This window comes from Adiantum capillus-veneris, chromosome 6, assembly GCF_014529385.1.
Source record: "Adiantum capillus-veneris isolate H3 chromosome 6, ASM1452938v2, whole genome shotgun sequence".
NCBI classification, from domain to species: domain Eukaryota; kingdom Viridiplantae; phylum Streptophyta; class Polypodiopsida; order Polypodiales; family Pteridaceae; genus Adiantum; species Adiantum capillus-veneris.
In genome coordinates, this window is record NC_140936.1 from 39,699,569 (window position 1) to 39,720,960 (window position 21,392).

Consider the following 21,392-nt stretch of genomic DNA (forward strand, 5'->3'; position numbering starts at 1 on the left):
ATAATATAATAAACATGACTAAGAAAGTAGAAATCAATTTTTTGTTTTCCCAAGGATGAGGGTGAAAATGTGGGGGTGATTTGTATAAAAGAAAAATATGAAGTTAAAGTATGTACACATTGACAAAAAATATACTTATGGTGCAAGAGGATGAAAGAAGGTGTACATAGGTTTAACAAAACACACACACCTAGGTATAAATATTTAAATAAAATATCAAAATAATCTTAGAAATCCCTATATTTGGACCATATATACAATGAAATATTTACACACAAAAAAGGCCATAATCTTTTTTTTTTCTATTTTTTTGGCTCAAATAACCTAGTGACTAGCTAATTGAGGGTTTTTAAGGAGACATGGGGAAAGTCCCCTAACTCACACACGCCTATGTACAGTGAAAGTGTGAAGATAACCACAGTGTTTGAGTGATTTGATAGGGTGAGGTAGCTCAATATGAGAATTTCGAATAGCCAAAAATTGGCTATCATTAGCCCTCCCCCAGGATGATGGTATATTCATGTACCATCATAGAACATCTTTTCCAAAGAGAGTGCTTCAGAGTCCTTGACGAGATCTTCATTGTTTGGCCCCTTAGCATTTTGGCTGGAGTTACACTCATGCTTCATGGAACAATACTTACATGAGATAGCTGCCTTTTGACAGATCTTTGGTTGATCCTTTGGTAGAAGGAGACTCAAATAGGGCTTCAAGCGATACCCGTTTACCTTCCTGGAGTGCTCTTTCACATTCAAATCCATAAGCTGATAGTAACTTGAGTTGAAAGCCTTCTTGACTATCTATGGTCCCTGCCATCTAGTTTCAAACTTGGCATCAAAACGATTATTAAGTCGATTGTCACACCTTGTCCTTCAGTTTCTTGTCAAGCTTCTCCTTCGCCTGTGTAGCTTTCCTCTTGTAGCACTCATAGGCTGCTTCTCTTTTCCACTCAAGATCCACTAGTGTAAGAAGTCGATCCATCCATACCTCTTGATCATCTTCTGTACCTCTTCCATGAAGCCGTATCGTTGGGATGTTGATCTCGATAGGCTGCAAAGCCTCTTGACCATAGACCAAGTGAAATGGTGTGAACTCCGTGGCTTCCCTATATGTGGTTCCATATGCCCACAAGGCACCATCCAAGAAGCCATCCCACAACTTTGTCTTGTTTTTCACTATCTTTCTAATGATGCATGCAATGACACCATTAGCTTTTTCTACCAAACCATTTGACTGGGGATAGTAGGGTACACTGTGATGATGTAGAATGTGAAGTTCTTCACAGACTTCTGTGAGCAAGCCCTTTCTAAACCCTGGACCATTATCAGAAACAATCTCCAAAGGTGTGTCAAATCTATAACAAATGTGAGTGTAGACGAATTTTCTCACTATCCTCTCATTTATCTTTGCTACACTTTGTGCTTCCACCCACCTAGTCATATAGTATATAGCCACTAGAATGTAGAGTTTACCATTTTTTATCCTAGGCAGAGGACCCATAGAATCAATGCCCCACTTTTCAAAGGGTCCATTTGCAAGCACGATTTGCCTTGGACCATAAACCAATCTTCTATTTCCATTTACTTGACAATTGTGACAAGTTTACACCAATGTTGGAAATCCACATGCAGACTTGGCCAAACCTACCCCGCAAGCAAAATCTTCTTCACAGTTAACTCTTGGGCAAAATGACCACCACATGCCTCTTCATGCAAACCTTTTAGAATGGCTCGAATTTCCTTGATAGTTGGTACTCTTCTGCACACTTGATCTTTCCCTCTTTGATAGAGGGATCCTTCTAGGAAGAGATACACGCTTGCCTTCTTCACAAGTCTCCTCTTCTGAGCCTTTGTGAAGTCTTGTGGAAACTCACCCTTCAAAATGTAGCCTATAATGGGGCTCAATGACTCCAATCCCTGGTAGCTCGGTTGCTTGAGCGTTGCTGCCACCATGATGACCTGCTTGTTTCTCAACACATGTAACTGCTTGTTGTGCAAGTAAATCGGCATCTTCATTTTGTTTCCTAGGAATATGATATAGTTGTACTTCTTCAAATTGATTAAACAACCTATTGATGACATAAACCTTTGTCCTTAGGCTTTCATTCTTGCATGCCCAAATGCCTAAAATCTGCTTCACAATGAGAAGTGCATCTCCCTTTACCATGAGATGATGTATACCTTGGCCAATGCATACCTTTAAACCAGGAAGTAGTGTGTCATATTTTGCTTCATTGTTGCTAGCTGAACCTAGTAGATTGACCTTCTCTTTCATGACCACCTCTCCAATTGGGTTGAGCAACACTACCCCTCCCCCTGCTTTTCTTGTGGCTCGTCAAAAATCTCCATCAAAGAACAAGGTAAAACCATTAGGAATACTTTTAGGTGGTGGCAATGGTAGGGTTTTTATTTCAGGCACCTTAATTTCCTTCTCATGTACCCTATAAGTGAGAATCCCTGCCAATTTTGCACGCACACTATCTTCTACCTTGAAAGAGTATTGAAACTCTTGCAACTCCATAATCCACTTTGAGATCCTAGTACTAAGATTTATTTGAGATGACACCCAACGGAACAAATTTTTTGCAGTGAGGATTACAAAAGGTTTTGGTAGCAAGTAGGATCTAAACTTTCTCACCGCAAACATGAGAGACAGCATCATGAGTTCTGCTTCCGTGTAGCCTCTCTCCAAAGCATTCATGACCCTACTAGCAAAGTAGATGGGTCGCATCCTGGTACTATGGGGATCTTGTTGTAGCAAAACAACATCAATTGTTTCTTTCCCAACACTAGAGCTAACAAAGAATGTGTACTCCCAACAAGGAGGCATGAGTGTTGGTAGCTCTGACAGAATGACCTTGATGCTACAAAAATATTCTTCAAGCTCATCAGACCATGCAAAGTCTACTTGTTGTGTCAACTTTTGCAAAGGATGAAGCAACTCCGAAGCTAAGTGAATGAAGCGTGACATATACTTCACCTTTTGAATGAATGAGATGACTTCTTTGAGATTCTTGGGTAATGGGAGCTCAATAAGAGCCTTTACCTTTGAAGGATCCACCTCAATGCCTTTATAGGAAACCTTATGACCGAGCAAGATCACTTCATCCTCACCTATGTGATATTTGTCGGGATTGAGCTGTCCTCCCATGTCGTAAAGTTTTTTTAAACCTTCTTCTACCTTTTGTAATTGCAATGATTTTGATCTATAAATGCAAAAATCATCAATAAAAACCCTAATGGACTTTTCAAAGTATGCTTGAAACACCATGCTCATGAAGCGTTGAAAATTTGCAGGAGCATTTGTCATGCCAAATGGCATGACTCTAAAAGCATAACAACCCCAAGGAGTGATGAAGGTTGTTTTCAATTGATCCTCCAATGCGACACCTATTTGACAGTAGCCCGAGTAGCCATCACATAGTGTACCGCTCATGACCAGCTACCTCATTTAGTATCTCATCTTGAAATGGGAGGGGAAAGTGATCTCTTTTGGTTGCCTCATTCAGTGAACGGTAATCCACACACACTCTCCACTTGCCATTTTTCTTGGGAGTGACAACAACGGGAGAGACCCACTATGAATTCTCCACTGGATAAATGAAACCTGCTACTAGAAGCTTTCTTACCTCCTTGAGTAAAGCCTGCTCCTTGATGACTCCTAACCTTCGTAGATTTTGAGCCTTAGGTGTGGCCTCTGGCTTCAACTCAATCTTGTGTTGAACAGCACATTGGTGTAGTCTTTAGCAAAAAGCCTAGCAAATTTCCTTAACACACATTTGAACTCCTCTCTTTCATCCTTTGTAAGTTTTGTAGACAACATACCTTCTAACATTCCTTCATCTTCCACATTTTGGTTCTCTTGAGTACCTACCTCTTCCAAACCTTGACAAGAGGTCTCTTGGTTGGTTGGATTAAACCTTACCCCCATGACTTCAATGGAAGACTCCTCTTCAGTAATGCTGCTTCTACTTTCTTCTTCTGAAGTGTTATCGGTCCATTCTTCTTCCGTCTCACTTTGAGATTATTCTTCATGGAGCTCCTCTTGGCATTGCTCCTTCATGTCAAAGACAGCCTTCTTATGATTTTCACTCTTGCGAATTGATTTTCCACTCTCCCAATCCTGCAAAGCTCGCATTTTCATTAGCCATGGTCTTCCTAGGATAAATGGGTAACCATTTCCTTTGGTAGACATAACAAAGAAATCCACTGGCTTCTTAATGCCAAAGGCCTCCACAAAAACATTTTTGTAAATGCCTACACACTTAACCTTGCTATTGTTTGCCATTTTCACTTTAATTTCAGCTGTTTCATGGATGTGCATGCCTAGTCTTTGCATGAGTCCCTCTGTCATGATGCAAATTTGTGCACCCCCATTCACTAAACCTTTCCTAACCAATCTTCCTTTGATGTAACAATCTAGCACATGTGTAATATCCTAATTCATTTAGGCATGTGTAATTTTTACAACAGGCACACTCTCTTTTATCTTTCTCCTAGTGCTAACTAATTTCATTAAATCTCTCCTAACTTGTGGGCATAATGCAAGAAACTGAGGCCATGAGATATCAAGACCCTTACCTCTCATGTCTTTCAACAAGTTGTATGGAGCCATATCATGTCCAAGAGGGAAGTCTTGGAGATTGATACGACATCGAGTCCTCTTAGCATCTTTGGTCTCCTTTGCCTTCTTGCCTTGTCCATGGTCACTCTGTGATGTGACTTCTTCTTTCTCTTTACCTTTTCCTCGGCCACACTTAATGCCATTTTCTTCCATGTAAACCTCATTTGAATCTTTTACCTCTACCATATGCACATTTGGATCTAGCAAAGGTGGAACTCCTTCTACCTCTTGTGGAGGTGGTCTTGGTCCATTTGGCCTTTGTAGAAGCCTTTGTTGCTGACCAGTTCGTTCACATGCATTCATGACTGGCTAATTTAAGTTAGGTCTCCTTGGATCCCCACGAGGCCAAGGACAATTACACATTCCATGTCCAGACTCTCTGCAATTCCAACATTGCAAGACTCTCCTAGGTCGTGACTCTCTCTCTTCTAGCTTCTTTGCTTGTCCCTTTGGACCTACATCATGTGCAAGGTGAATTGACAGGCTGCTTAAAGATTCATTTAACTTCTCAATCACTTCAGACGTTACCTCAGGAAGCTCCCTAGATGTTGATGCTTGTGACTTAGCTTTGTGTTTAAGACCTTCTATTGGAACCTCTCCCCTTAAGCACTTGAGTTTCCTATACTTCTCAGTAGCCCTAGTTTCCGCTGCATCAAAGGTAGCAAGTGCACCCGCCTCAACTTTTACCTTAAGGTCAGGAAACAGTCCGGCTATGAACCTCTCCTTCTTTAGAAATTCTGTACCATCACCAGGATTAGAAACATTTCGTATCCATAGAGCTCAAAGACGTAGAAACTCTTTCTTGTACAAGTAGTAGTCATCTAAGTCTTTTTGCTTATGAGAAACAATGTCTTGCCATAATTTTTGAGTGTTTTGGGGATTAAAGAAATATTTCTTGAAACAGTTCAAAACTTTCGTGTAATTCCCCTTAACTTCTTCAGGCAAAGAGTGAAGGAGTACGAGCGAAACTGCGACGCGAGAGAGAGTGCGAGAAGAAGAGCACGATGATATGGTGAACTCGCTCTACTGTAATGTGTAGATTATAGTGAGTTCTTATTAGGTTTTTACAAAAGAATATGTGTACATACCTGGTGGCCCGCCCATTTACATGGGCGACCACATTGGGCTTTATACCCCAACAACCTCCCACTTAAAGTCCAATGACATGTATCGAATTACTACTCCCACTGCAAATGCAATGTCTGGGCGATTAGCAATCATTGCATACATTAAACTACCCACTGCAGACGCATATGGAATCTTATCCATTTCAGCCTGTTCTTCCTCAGACACAGGACAATCTTGTTTGCTAAGTTTCACATATGGTGGCAATGCAACACTCAATGACTTTCCCTTCTCCATATTGAAACGTTGCAAAACCTTGTCAATATACTCTGTTTGAGATAACCAAATCAACTTCTTTGATCTGTCTCTCTCAATGCGCATACCAAGTATATGACTTGCGTCACCCATGTCTTTCATGTCAAACGATTTTGCCATCTTTGACTTCAAAGCTGAAATTTCTTCCAAGTGCTTTCCAGCAATCAACATGTCATCCACATACAAAATTAGGATCAGCCAACTGCCATCCTTAGCCTTCTTTGTATATAGACAGTGATCGAACTCACTACGTTTGTAACCTTGAGAAAGCATAAACTTGTGGAACTTATGGTACCATGCCCTCGGTGATTGTTTTAAGCCATAAAGACTCTTTAACAACTGGCATACCAAATCTTCCTTGCCTTTCTCAACAAACCCTTCTGGCTGCTGCATGTAAATTTCCACATCTAAATCACCATGCAAGAACGTTGTCTTGACATCCATTTGGTGCAACACCAAATCTAATATGGCAACCAATGCAAAAAAGCATCTCAATGTAGTCAAATGACCACCGTAGAGAAGACTTCATCAAAGTCAATGCCTTGTTCTTGCTTAAAACCCTTGGCAACAAGCCTTGCTTTGTACTTTGGTTGACTATCATGAGCGGTGATCTTATACCTGTAAACCCATTTACAAGGTAGAGCCTTTTTGCCCTGTGGTAATTTAACTAGCTTCCATGTCTGGTTTTTATGCAGAGCTGTCATCTCTGACTGCATGGCCAATTGCCAATTCCCGGAGTCCTTCATTTGCACTGCTTCCTTGTAACATGAAGGCTCATTGCAATCAGTCAACATGACATAGTTCATAGATGGAACAAACCTATCAGGAGGTCACGTGATACGTCCAGATCTACGCACAATAGGTGGCTCAGGCTCAGCCACAACCTGTGGTTCCACTCTATCCTGTCCTTGCTCCTCTTGAGCCCTGACATTTTGTCTTGCACGTGCAGGTCCATCTTCTTGGAAGACAACTCTTCTAATCTCCTCAACCCTATCTGGTTCAGAATGATATTTGGCTTCATTAAAGTGAACATCATTGCTGCGGATAACCTTTCTGGATTTGGGATCCCAAAGTCTGTACCCCATCTCACCAGAATTACCATAGCCTAGAAAGATGCACTTTCTACTCTTTGGCTCAAGTTTGTTCCTAAATTCCTTTGGAACATGAGTATATGCCTCACAGCCAAAGACTCTGAGATGCTTGTATGAGGGCATTTTGCGTGACCATACCATCTCTGCCACTGAATCCTTGTGCAAAACCTTGCTAGGAGATCTATTTATAAGATGAATAGCTGTTGATACAGCTTCAGCCCAAAACCCATTTGGCAGTTGTGCATTAGACAACATACTTTTGACCTTCTCTTGTATGGTCCTATTCATCCTCTCAACAACACCATTTTGAGGAGGATTGTAAGGAGCAGTAAGTTCACATTTTATACCTTTTGACTCACAAAAGTCCTGAAAGGCCTTTGAAACATACTCTCCACCATTGTCAGTGCGTAATCATTTAAGCTTCTTGCCACTCTGATTCTCCACAAGTGTCACAAACGTTTTGAAAACACTAAACGCTTCATCCTTGTGCTTGAGAAAGTAAACCCATACTTTTCTCGAGTAATCATCTCTAAATGTCATAAAGTAAGAAGCTCCCCCTAGAGATAGGTTAGGCATAGGTCCACACAAATCACTATGAACAAGTGCCAACTGTGTATCTCTTCTAGTGCTTCTATGATTATGTGGCTAATGTGTTTGCTTACCATACAGACAATGTTCACAGAATTCAAAATCTTTAAATGACAAGCTAGGCAAATAACCAGAATGAGACAAGATTTCCATTCCCTTCTTGGACATATATCCTAACCGGCTATGTCACAAAGAAACGTTCGGCTGGTCGGTTACATTGATTACATTTTTAGAGACATTTGATACATAAATCATGTAAACTCCTCCAGACTTTATTCTATGTGCTACTGTCATAGAACCTTGGATATCTTCCACATGTTCCGTCTAAAAGTGGTGACGTAGCCAGCATCATCAAGTAAACCTGTGCTGATCAAGCTCTTTGTAATAGCGGGAACATGTCTCACATTTTTCACTGTGAAAGAAGAGCCATTCTGAAACTTCAATTGAACATCTCCAACACCTAAGATCTCACATGTCTGACCATTGCCTAGCCGAACATGATCTTTAGTGGTCACATTAGAGGTAAACCACTCCTTGTTTGGAGACACATGAAGTGATGCCCCTGAGTCTATAATCCAGTCACTCAGTGCATTTCCATCAGATGCTGTAAGAAGAGCTAAGTCCATTGTATTCTTCAAGAAGTAGATGTCTCCTGACACTAGACTGTCATCCACTGCAACAGTGTTTGTCACATTTATTTCTTGAATCTTCAATGAGGACTTGTTCTTGTCACCATGGTCTTCAGCTTTCTCTTTGCCTTTTTTTGCTTTCCATTCTCTACAGTCTCTTTTCATGTGACCTTTCTTGCCACAATGGTAGCATTCTATGTCACTCTTGCCTTTAGCACTGCGTGACTTGCTACAAGACTGATTCCTCTTTCCACCTTTGTATTTTTCTTTGGTCCTTTCCCTGACAACTAAGGCTGTTCCTTTGCCTTTGTCCATTGTCTTTCTATTGGTTTCTTCAGTAAGCAGACTGCCTTATACACCTGCTATGGTCAAACCATCTGGAGGTGCAGAATTACTCAAAGCTGTGCGAAAAGTGTCCCAACTTTCGGGCAATGTGATCAACAGGAACATAGCTCTAACAGGTTCATCAAACTTGACACCTTGAGCTGACAACTGACTGTAGATGGTGTTGAATTCATTCAGATGATTGGACATAGGTGTCCCTTGTTTCATCTTCAAGTCAACAAGCTTCTTAAGCCAGTATACCTGTGAAGCTGCACTCTGCTTCTCATAAAGATCACTCAACTTTGTCCATGCTTCATAAGCCGACATCTCGTTTGCTACATTGAAGTAAACGCTTTCTGCCAAAGTCAGCATAATGGTAGAAAGTGCCAATTCATCCATTTCGCTCCATTCATCTTCGTCCATATCTTTTGGTTTTATCCCCTTGAGCTTTATAGGTTTTATCTGCTTCTTTTGTACCAACACGTGCCAAATCTGCTTCTTCCAAAATGGAAAATTGGTTCCATCCAGCTTCTTGATATTGTAAAGAGCAGTGTCCTGTGATCCAGCCATAGCTACGCTTCACAGTAGTTTACTTTCCTGGGAAAAATTCGGTAGAGTTTCCCCTGTAAACTGACCTCTGAACCAATATCAACCTGTCAAATGAACCAAGAAAGCTTCAGATTCTGCAGAAATTTCAGCAGAGTCTCCTTTGTAAAATGGCTCTGGTATACTCAAAAACAGACCAAAAATAGCTCAAAAAACCACTGTCTCTCTAACACTGTAAGCTTTGGGTAAACCTGTCCTCCACCTGTACTGTCTCTCACTGTCACTGTCCTGTAAGCATAGACTGTAACAATGCCTCAACGGGAATAAAGCAAAGATGCAATCCCAACTGTCTAACTCACAGTCAATACATCATAGCTGCCTATCTAAGGGTGCTCGAGGGATCGCTCCAAGACCTGTATCACCGAAAGGATCTCAACATTCGAGAATCCCCCAGCTCAATAAAACCTCACTCCACCCTCAACAAAGGGTGCAGTAAATCTGACAATACATAGACTTCCCACAAAGTCATACATCCACAAATTTCCCACTATATGCTGTAACCGCTGCGGCGGTTGCTGGCTGCGTGACTCACAGCCAGCAAACCCTCAACAGACATACATTATCTCTGACAATACATCCCATGTGGAAGTACTTGCAATGTCAGGATGAAATCTGGAATATCAAGCAACAAACACAAGCTACCTGATGAACTAGTGGATGTCGCCTACAGTCTGTGTGTAGATGCGCCCGTGTCGTATGTGACACGCCTCCAAGAACTGTGAGCCGTCCTTCGATGTGTAGACAGCCACAAATCAACACTTTGGGAGTGCGACATCCTCAGCACCTGCAGTCATAGTCCGAAACCCCAGATTTGCAGAGTCGGATCTGCACCCAGCCGAGACCACGTAGTCGAAAATGGCCTGCGTAGAACTTTGTCGAAGCCGAACGGTGGCCAAGATGACCTCAGAATGAAATTCTAAGAACACCAAGCCCTTCGGGCTTGCCCATAGGATTTTGGGCCGTGTATTCGCCTGTCGAATCTCACTCCAATCTGAGCAGGTGACTCTGGCTACCTGCAAATGATGCCCCGAGCCTCGATCTGAGCTCTGATACCAGTTGAAGGAGTACGAGCGGAAGTGCGACGCGAGAGAGAGTGCGAGAAGAAGAGCACGACGATATGGTGAAATCGCTCTACTGTAATGTGTAGAGCATAGTGATTTCTTATTAGGTTTTTACAAAAGAATATGTGTATATACCTGGCGGCCCGCCCACTTACCTGGGCGACCACATTGGGCTTTATACCCCAACAAAGAGTCAAACCAAGTGCTAGCATCTTTCCTAAGGACCACCTCAAACATTTCTACACGTTGTCAGGAGTTTTTTGGAGCAAGGGATTGCGCATATGTATATACACATGCATGGTGCATAGAATAAAGGATTGCCCATTTTCGAGAGCCAGGTGGTTACGTGGGGCCCACATGTGTACAGGTAGGACAGGGTGTACATAGTGCATCGGTTTTCACTATTACCAGTACCACTGTGTTTTTTCTACAATAAGGAGGAGTTGGTAGCGCGTAAAACTTCTTGAGGAAGCTATCCGCGGGCCGACGACATGAGGTAGGCAGGTGCGTCAGATGGCATCGAGTGGCGTCAGGAGGCCGAACGGGGTCAATATTTGCACGCGGATGAGGACGGACACAACGTGGGTGTTTTCTTGTGAGAGTTATGCAGAAAGGTCATCATTAGGACCACTTTTTGGGGCCACTTCACGTGGTTGCGGGATGCATTATTTGAAAAAACTGAGTGCTAGGTGTGCGGATGATGCAAAAAGGTGACAACTAAGCACTGCGAGGTTAGTTTTTGGCCTGTTTGGGGTCCGTTTGAGGTCATCTAAAAGGCCACGGGTGTCCAACTAATAAATATAAGTGTGGGAACTGAAGAAACAGAGAGAAGACCAGAAAAAACGTGGAGAAGAGAGGAGGAACAGCCGCAGGTGTTGTTTTGCTCATTTTAGAGCTTGTTTTGGCCGTAAACTGCTCATCCGAGGTCGGATTTGAGCACTTTGACATTGTAGACTGGGGTTTTGGGCCGTTTCGGACGCGATGGCGCTGTCCATTTTTCCAAATTCCTCACTCTTTTCCTGCTGTTTTTCTGTGTAAGTTTCTCCTATGAGCGAAGTTTCTGCTCTAGTTTGTGATTGTATCTGGTATCTTTTACCCATATTGTGTGAGCTGTTTGCCCCATTGGTGTTGGCCCAAGCTCATTTGTATCTAAACATCAGAAATTCTCCTCTTTTGAGCTGAGTTTTTTGGATGTGTGTGTGTGTGTGTGTGTGTGTGTGTGTGGAGTGGGCAAGTGGATAGTCTCTTTCCTCTCACTCCAGAGGTGTGTTCCCTGTCTCGGCCAGGTGTGTTGTGTAAGCCGAGTGGTGCCCCATAGTGTGTGTGTGTATCTTCCCAAGAGTGTGTGCCGGGTCGTTATAGGGGCCTTCTGTGTGTTTCCATCCCGCTCACATTCTTTTGGCGCCCCAATTGAGGATCTTCTTCGAGTACCTTCTGCTTCGAGCTTCGAGCTTCGGGATTACAGGTTGCAGGTTGCAGATTACAGATTACAGGTTACAGGTTACAGGGACAAAGACAGGTACAGGTACAGGTGATTCACACAGGTACAAGTAGCTGGAGTACAGTGATATACTAGCAGTGATGTCACTTGCAATTGTTGTGGGTATGCATCACTTGGCGCCTGTTTGAGCGCATTGTCTGCTGGATTGTACGTTACTTGTGGAAACTACCATTGTACGCATTTGTGGAGCCATACTTGGTTTTATTTGGCAGTCCCAGCCATTTCTGAGACTTGGTCTGGAAGATAGTCATTTCCGAGACTTGACTATATGGGATTTGCATTAGCCTTCGTGTGAGGGTCGATAGCGTGAGGTTTTTATTGAGCTGGGGGATTCTCAAATGTAGAGATTCATTCGGTGATACAGGTAGCTGGAGCACCCTTTTTGTGACCTCGCCATAGGCTATGTACTAGTGAGTCCTACTTTATGCTCGGGTTCTATTGTTGACAGTTTATGCATACATATACAGTCTATATTTTGGGTTCCTACTGCTCTATTTCTGGGGAAACTCTGCCAAAATTTTTGCAAGTTATGATGGCTGGTTTTTTGGTATTTTGAGCCATTTATGCTGTTATGCTACTGAAATTTTGGCAAAATCAGAGGTTGAGTCAGGTGTGCCTTCTTGGGAGCTTCATGGTTGGCTTTAATGGATGATCAAAATGGCCCTCGGTTCACTCCTTTTCATTTAACTCAAAGAATTCAGATTAATGTTCATGTGTCCAGGAAGATCTTTTTCCAGCAGCGCATAGTCTTTATGTTTGGGCCAAGAAGATTGAGAGAGATCCTGGAATGTCCTTTGCCTGTTGTCATTCCGATGATTAACTATGAAAACTCATTTGATGTGCATGTTGAGATGTCGAGCTCTACACCTTGAGTTGGCATCCACTACGGGTCTTGGCCGCTTACGGCATTTACTCACTGGCGCGTTAGGTGACCGACACGGAGGATCTCTGCCAGTGATTCTACAGCTGGACTACACTTATAGTGCCAGCCTAGTACGCTTCTAGCGAGTTCACACTTAGTGACCGCATGTACATATGTGCTACTTTTCAGCTTTAGCACTTAGTCATTTTGTACTCTCTTTTCTATAAAGAAGAAGAAGAAGCTTTTCATCTCTGTGTGCTTTGTGCTTATCTTGTGTAGCTCTCTTGCATCCTCATTCTTTACATGGTATCAGAGCCTGGTGTAAGCAAGAGAGGCTAAGAGAGCAAGAGCATCACAATCCCTTCGTTCGCAATCCACGACCAGATGCCGAAGGCGCCTCGCACAGCGAATTTTTTTTTAGGGGTTTTTCGCATAAGTTTCTGAACAGGTCTCCAAAGTGCAGTATACAGAGATTTATTGTACAAGTACAGTGGTTGTATGTACGCTTGATTGTGGACACTCGTTGAGTGTAGAAAGCGTTACAGGTACCACGATAGCAGGTTCAGCAGATTTGCAGGTTTTTGCAGATTGCAACTATTTTGTCTTAGTGCTTCAAGATGTCTGACGGTTTCAGTCAGATTGTTACTGAGAAGCTTGAGAAAAATAACTACCCTGCATGGAAGTTCAGAATAACAAATTTCCTAAAAGGAAAAGGTTATTGGGACTATGTAGAAGGAGACAATGAAAAGGAACCAGAGATTCCCGAGGCAAATGCTACAACAGAACAAAGGAAAGCTTTGAGGGACTGGCAACAAGGCCAGAGCAAAGTGATGTATTGGCTTTCTATGAGCATCACAGATGGCATGATGGGCTATCTACAGGATGCTGAAACCCCCGCCATTGCATGGAGAAACTTAGGCAGAGTGTTCGAGGTGAACACCAAGGCCAGGAAGCTTCAACTAAAGTCGGAGCTAAATCAGGTTAAGAAGAACAACCTCTCAATCAATGATTATGCCTTGAAGATCAAGAGTATCATTGAGGCTCTTGGATCTATTAAAGTCTCAGTGGAAGACGATGACATTGTCCGTGCATGCTTGGATGGTCTAGGAGATGAGTATGTACATTTTAGGTCTTCCATGAATACAAGAGACGACATCCCCGTGTTCCAAGATTTGATTTCTATGCTTATTCTTGAGGAGAAGAACCTTGACACATCTTCTTCTCATGGCAGAAATAATTCTGAACAGGCCTTCTATTCTAACTCCAACAGAGGTAGAGGTAGAGGTCGTGGTCGAGGCCCAAGGGGTTGCAGGGGCCAATTTTTGGAAGGTCAATCAAATCAAAACAATACAGGTGGCAGGGGAAACCAGTCTCAAGGCAGGGGGAGTCAAAGAGGTCGTGGTGCAGGATCAAGCAGGCAGCAACATACTCCAGATAGCAGAGAATGTTGGACTTGTGGTGAAAGAGGTCACATGTCACGTGACTGTCCAAAGGGAAAAGCAAGTGGAAAGAGAGAACAGGGCAACTATGCATCTACTAGCAGAGATGCGGATGACAGCAAAAACGAGCGCATGTTTGTTATGCAGCATGTAATGAATACAATGACTGCAGAGAATTCCACCCAAGATGATGTTTGGTATGTGGATTCAGGTGCCTCTAATCACATGACGTCTCGTGGAGAGTGGTTTAGAGATATGCGCAAACCAGATGTGTCAAGCTATGTGCAGACAGGAGATGACACAGCTCACCCCATTGCTCATGTAGGGGACATACCTCTAAATACGAAGAGTGGGAAATCAAAGTACTTAGCAGATGTACTTCATGTCCCAAACATTACAAAGAATCTTGTTTCTGTTGGACAAATGGTTGAGAAGGGTTTGCAGGTTCGCTTCAATCCAAATGGCTGTTATGTAGAAGATTTCCAGAATGGCTGTAAGCTGATCACAGAGGGCAAATGTGTGGGCAGAATGTTTACGCTGAATGTAGACATGCTTGAGGTAAAAGCTGCATTATTTGCACAGGGCACAGGTGTTGTGGCTGATGTTGACATTTGGCACAAACGCATTGGCCATGTTAATGAGCAGAGATTGCGCAGCATGCAATCAAAACAGATTGTGAAAGGTTTGCCCAAATTCAAGGTGGATGGTATGCATAAAGTGTGTGCAGCATGCCAGTTTGGAAAACAGTCAAAGGGCTCATTTCCACATGAGCGCAATGTATGTAAAAAGCCACTTGAGGTGGTGCACACAGATGTTTGGGGTCCAACCGATACTGCAAGTATACATGGTTGTAGGCATTATGTCTCTTTCATTGATGACCATACAAGGAAAGTATGGGTCTACTTCATGCGTAACAAAAGTGAAGTGTTTGGTCACTTTCAAGACTTCAAAGTCATGATTGAGAAGGAGACAGATATGCAAATCAAGACATTGAGGTCAGATGGAGGGGGAGAGTACTTCTCCAATGATTTTTCAGATTTTCTGCGAATGCATGGTATACGCAGGCAGTTTACATGCAGATATACTCCACAACAGAATGGGGTCGCAGAAAGGAAAAACAGGCACATTGCAGAGGTTGCACGTGCATTGATGAATGAGAAGAACATGCCTCATCATTTCTGGGCTGAAGCCGTAAATACAGCTGTGTACATTATGAACAGGACACCTACAGCTGCGGTGCATGATGTAACACCTGAGGAAAAGTTTACAGGTACAAAGCCTGATTTGGCACACTTGAAAGTGTTTGGCTGCATAGCTTACGTGCATGTACCAGATGAGTTGCGTAGGAAATTGGATCCTAAAGCAGAGAAATGTATTCTTGTGGGATATTCCCTTGAACAAAAGGGGTACAGGTGCTACAATCCTACTACACGAGAATTACGAGTGAGCAGAGATGTAGTCTTTGATGAGATGAGCAGCTGGTACAGTAATGCACATGGCACTATTGGGGCTGATGTAAAAGATGATGTGGTTGTACAAAATGTGAGGCCACAGTCACAGGTTTTGAGTGGACCACAAGAGTCCTCTTCTCGTGGCTCTGTTGAGAAACCATGGAATGGTAGACTACGTACGCAGGTTACTCCACCAACAGGTACAGGGAATGTATCACGAAAAGGAAAGGAAAAGGTTGATGAACCTCCCTTTATGGTTGATGCATCATCAGGTTTTTCACATGTAGACATGGATTCAGATGGTTCTGAACAAAGTCTTGATGAGGAATTTGGAATTCCGGCTGTCAGGACACCTGGTGTAAGGAAAGTACAAGAAGATGCTAGAGGGCAAAGGAGTGACCCAGGACCGCGCAGATCTAATAGAGTCAGAAATCCAGTTCAGAAATTGACTTATGATGGGTATCTAGCGCATCACCAAGCCTACATGGCTAAGGTGATACAGGATGTGGAGCCCACATGTTTTGAGGTTGCAGTTGGAAATGTGCATTGGGATGATGCAATGAATGAAGAGATGGCTGCATTGGAAGCAAATGACACATGGGAGTTGGTGCCATTGCCAAGTGGCAAGAAAGCTATTGGCTGTAAATGGGTGTATAAAACCAAGCATAAGGCTGATGGTAACATTGAGCGTCACAAGGCAAGGCTGGTCGCAAAGGGTTATGCACAGACGTATGGCATAGACTATGAGGAGACCTTTGCTCCAGTGGCAAAGATGACGACAGTGAGAGCTGTCATAGCAGTGGCTGCATCTAGAGGATGGATTATGCATCAAATGGATGTAAAGAATGCCTTCTTGAATGGTGAGTTGCAAGAGGAAGTGTATATGGATCAGCCACCTGGTTATGTCGATCCAGGTTACCCAGATTATGTATGCAGACTTCTCAAAGCTTTGTATGGTTTGAAGCAGGGCTCTAGAGCATGGTATGACAGGATTGCCAAGTATCTTGTCAGTATTGGTTTTAGGAGAGCTCATGCTGATCATTCACTCTATGTACGTGAGAGTGATGTGGGGATTGTGGTCATTACCATATATGTAGATGACCTTATTATTGTTGGTGACAATGCTATGGAGATTGACCATGTGAAGGGTCTTCTCAAACAGGAGTTTGAAATGAAAGATTTAGGCGAGTTGCGCTACTTTCTTGGCATTGAGGTGATCAGGACTCCAGAGGGTGTATGGCTATCACAGAGACAATATGCTTTGGACATGTTGTCAAAGTACGGTATGGTTGATTGTAAGCCAATTTCTATTCCCTTGGATGTGAATGCAAAGCTGAGTGCAGAGAAGGGTGATGTTGTTGAGGATGTCAACATGTACAGGAAGATTGTGGGTAGTCTAATCTACTTGACTATCACGAGGCCAGACTTGAGCTACACAGTAGGCTTGGAGAGTCAGTTCATGCAGCTTCCGAGGAAGCCACATTTGGATGGAGTACGACGCACACTTAGGTATGTGCAAGGTACTCTTGACTACGCATTGTTCTATGCAGCAGATGCACCATTAGCATTGTATGGGTATACAGATGCAGATTGGGCAGGTAGCATTGTTGATAGGAGATCTACGAGTGGCTTCATGTTCTCTTTTGGGAGTGCTGCTGTTACTTGGAGCAGCAAAAAGCAGCCTACGGTTGCTTTATCGAGCACAGAGGCCGAGTATAGAGGTGCAGCAGTTGCGGCGTGCGAGGTAGCTTGGCTACGCACATTACTTGAGGACTTGGGAGTGCAGGTGGACCAGCAGATTTTCATCCATTGTGACAACCTCAGCAGCATGCAGTTGGCTAGGAACCCAGTGTTCCATTCCAGGACCAAACACATAGAGGTCCATTACCACTACGTTCGAGAGCGAGTGTTGGCGGGTGACATCGACTTGGTCTACGTCAGCACAGAGGAGCAGATAGCGGATATCTTTACCAAGGCCCTCGAAGCTGAGAAGCTTCGACGTTTCCGGACTATGCTTGGACTCTGCGACATGCAGAGCTCGAGGGGGAGTGTTGAGATGTCGAGCTCTACACCTTGAGCTGGCATCCACTACGGGTCTTGGCCGCTTACGGCATTTACTCACTGGCGCGTTAGGTGACCGACACGGAGGATCTCTGCCAGTGATTCTACAGCTGGACTACACTTATAGTGCCAGCCTAGTACGCTTCTAGCGAGTTCACACTTAGTGACCGCATGTACATATGTGCTACTTTTCAGCTTTAGCACTTAGTCATTTTGTACTCTCTTTTCTGTAAAGAAGAAGAAGAAGCTTTTCATCTCTGTGTGCTTTGTGCTTATCTTGTGTAGCTCTCTTGCATCCTCATTCTTTACAGTGCATGTGTTTGTCCTTATCTAAAGCTGAGCTCCATTGAAGTTTCTGGGGATTGGGTAGTGAAAAGTTTTGGGTTCTTGCACGTGTGTTCGAAGGGGTTCTCAAAGCATTGTAACTTGGGTAGCCATGGATTTCTCTTATCCGGAATTTCATGGAAGAAGTGGTGAAGATGCGGAAGACTTTCTGGAGCAAGTCGAGGTGGCATGCATAAGCAACAATATGTGTGATGAGGACAAGATTTTGAGGCTATTTGGATTACTTTTGAAAGATGAGGCCCGTGTTTGGTTCATGGATTTGGAAGCTAAAGAAGCAGTGGCTTCTTCTTATGGTTTGAGTCTTGACAAGTTTATAGAAGCTTTTTTAGAGCATTTCCAGGTTGTGGAAGATGCAAATGCAGTATGGAATGAACTCAATGCTCTTAAGCAAGGTTCTTGTCAAGGTGTTGATGAATATGTACAAAGTTTTACAAATTTATGGACTCGTTGGTGTGTTTCTCTTAAGGATGAGACCCCCCCTTATTCATTGAAGAAAAGAAGTTTTTTTGTTGATGGTTTGTCACCTTGGTTGCGGTTCGAGGTTGAGTTGAAGAGGCCCGAGTCTTTTGAAGATGCGGTATGCATTGCAAAGCACAAGGAATGTAAGTTTAAGCGTCTTGAGGAACATGCTATCAGTACAGGTATGCATGTGCAAAATGGATTTGGCATGGAAGATGAAGTTAAGCCTGAGCAGGTGAAAAGTATCCTATCCTTTGATGTTTCTCGTTTCTTCCCAAGGTCTATTGTGAAGCGTAAAGAGGTCTTGCAGGTTGACAGGTTTATGGAAGAGACTAAAGAGGTGAGTAATGCTTTGGATACAGGATTGAAAAGTCTAGAACAGGATGCATTGGCTACTTGTGTACCTTGTGATTCTGGGTGTGAGTGTGAGGTTGAGGTTATTGATGTTGAGCACGTATCTTTGGATACTAGTTCCTTGGAAACTAGGGAAGAGGGCAAGGTTGAGAGCCATTTTGTGGATTTGTTGGATGTGGAGCTTGTTTTGAAGCCATATTTTGATGTATGTGCAGTGATTGAACCGATTTATGAGCATGATTGTGGTTTAGAGCAGGGATCTGTATTCTTGGAGACTGATGAACCCATGCTAGAAGCTATGGATAGTGGTGATAGCCATGATTATGATGTGGATGAAGTTATGTGTGATGATGAGTATACTTATGATGATGAGAAGGGGTTTGGCATATATGAGTCCAATCTCAGCTATGTAGATGCCTATGCTAGGGATATGTGTGCTACGGGGATACTTTTGTGCTTTGGATATCAACAACTTTACCTTCACACAATGCTTTTAGCTACTCAGGTGCATGATTTGCAGGTTGTTGCTATGGCTGGTGAAGCCAAGATGCCAGGTGATGAGTCACTTGAGTTGTCTCTATCGGTTGGGTTAAATGTGGCATGCAATATTTATGCTTTTGGAACTCCAGACAAGGCGGATGTGTTAGTTGGATATGCCTATGGTGCATTTTGGTTGATTGTTGACAAATGTAGGTGTGGTGTTATGATGCTTCTTGTGAATCAGGCGATATGCCTTTGGCCTTTTGATCTAGGTGGAATGAGCATCTACTAGTGCTGCTGCTGAGCATGAATGCTCTAGCAGGCTAGGGGGTGGGCAAATTATGTCAGGAGTTTTTTGGAGCAAGGGATTGCGCATATGTATATACACATGCATGGTGCATCGAATAAAGGATTGCCCATTTTCGAGAGCCAGGTGGTTACGTGGGGCCCACATGTGTACAGGTAGGACAGGGTGTACATAGTGCATCGATTTTCACTATTACCAGTACCACTGTGTTTTTTCTATGATAAGGAGGAGTTGGTAGCGCGTAAAACTTCTTGAGAAAGCTATCCGCGGGCCAACGACATGAGGTAAGCAGGTGCGTCAGATGGCATCGAGTGGCGTCAGGAGGCCGAACGGGGTCAATATTTGCACGCGGATGAGGACGGACACAACGTGGGTGTTTTCTTGTGAGAGTTATGCAGAAAGGTCATCATTAGGACCACTTTTTGGGGCCACTTCACGTGGTTGCGGGATGCATTATTTGAAAAAACTGAGTGCTAGGTGTGCGGATGATGCAAAAAGGTGACAACTAAGCACTGCGAGGTCAGTTTTTGGCCTGTTTGGGGTCCATTTGAGGTCATCTAAAAGGCCACGGGTGTCCAACTAATAAATATAAGTGTGGGAACTGAAAAAACAGAGAGAAGACCAGAAAAAACGTGGAGAAGAGAGGAGGAACAGCCGCAGGTGTTGTTTTGCTCATTTTAGAGCTTGTTTTGGCCGTAAACTGCTCATCCGAGGTCGGATTTGAGCACTTTGACATTGTAGACTGGGGTTTTGGGCCGTTCCGGACGCGATGGCGCTGTCCATTTTGCCAAATTCCTCACTCTTTTCCTGCTGTTTTTCTGTGTAAGTTTCTCCTATGAGCGAAGTTTCTGCTCTAGTTTGTGATTGTATCTGGTATCTTTTACCCATATTGTGTGAGCTGTTTGCCCCATTGGTGTTGGCCCAAGCTCATTTGTATCTAAACATCAGAAATTCTCCTCTTTTGAGCTGAGTTTTTTGGATGTGTGTGTGTGTGTGTGTGTGTGTGTGGAGTGGGCAAGTGGATAGTCTCTTTCCTCTCACTCCAGAGGTGTGTTCCCTGTCTCGGCCAGGTGTGTTGTGTAAGCCGAGTGGCCGGTGCCCCATAGTGTGTGTGTGTATCTTCCCAAGAGCGTGTGTCGGGTCGTTATAGAGGCCTTCTGTGTGTTTCCATCCCGCTCACAACGTTCTTGATCAGTTACTTTCCTCTTGATACGGCAAGACATCTTGAAAGTTGCTAAAAGTAATTCTGCATCCTCTCGAGGCTCTCCAAGGAAAAGAGGATATCCAAATATTTGGCGTTGGCTTTCCATTGAATTGATTTCAAAGTGACACACGTTTTTTTTCTTTAAAAATTTTACACAATAATGTTTTCTAAATGGTAATTTGTTCTACAACAAAATAAAAATATGCACATTAAATGATCTATGATAATCAATTGAAGAGGTAGGATGACAGGGTTTGGTGATGCAAGAATTTCTCCTACTCTTTAGGCACCAAACATGAACACCATACGTTGTTGAAAATGGATCTTTTTACTAATTGCAACGTTTATTCTAATGTGTGGAGTGAAATGAAAGGGGAAAACCTCTATTCCTGGGACATTATCCATTGTCTATGCATGGCCTAATGCTTAAAAAAAACAAAAATATAGACGTCCAAACTAAGATCGTACCTAATGAGAGGCAAAATAAAAGGATTTACTGAAGCGTTTATCTTGATCAACCTAAGAGGACCTAAAATTCTACAAATTACATGTTGAAATTGCAACTTAGTACTAACAATTATGTGTAACTTTTGCCTTGCAATGGGAATGAAAGGATCATACAAATTC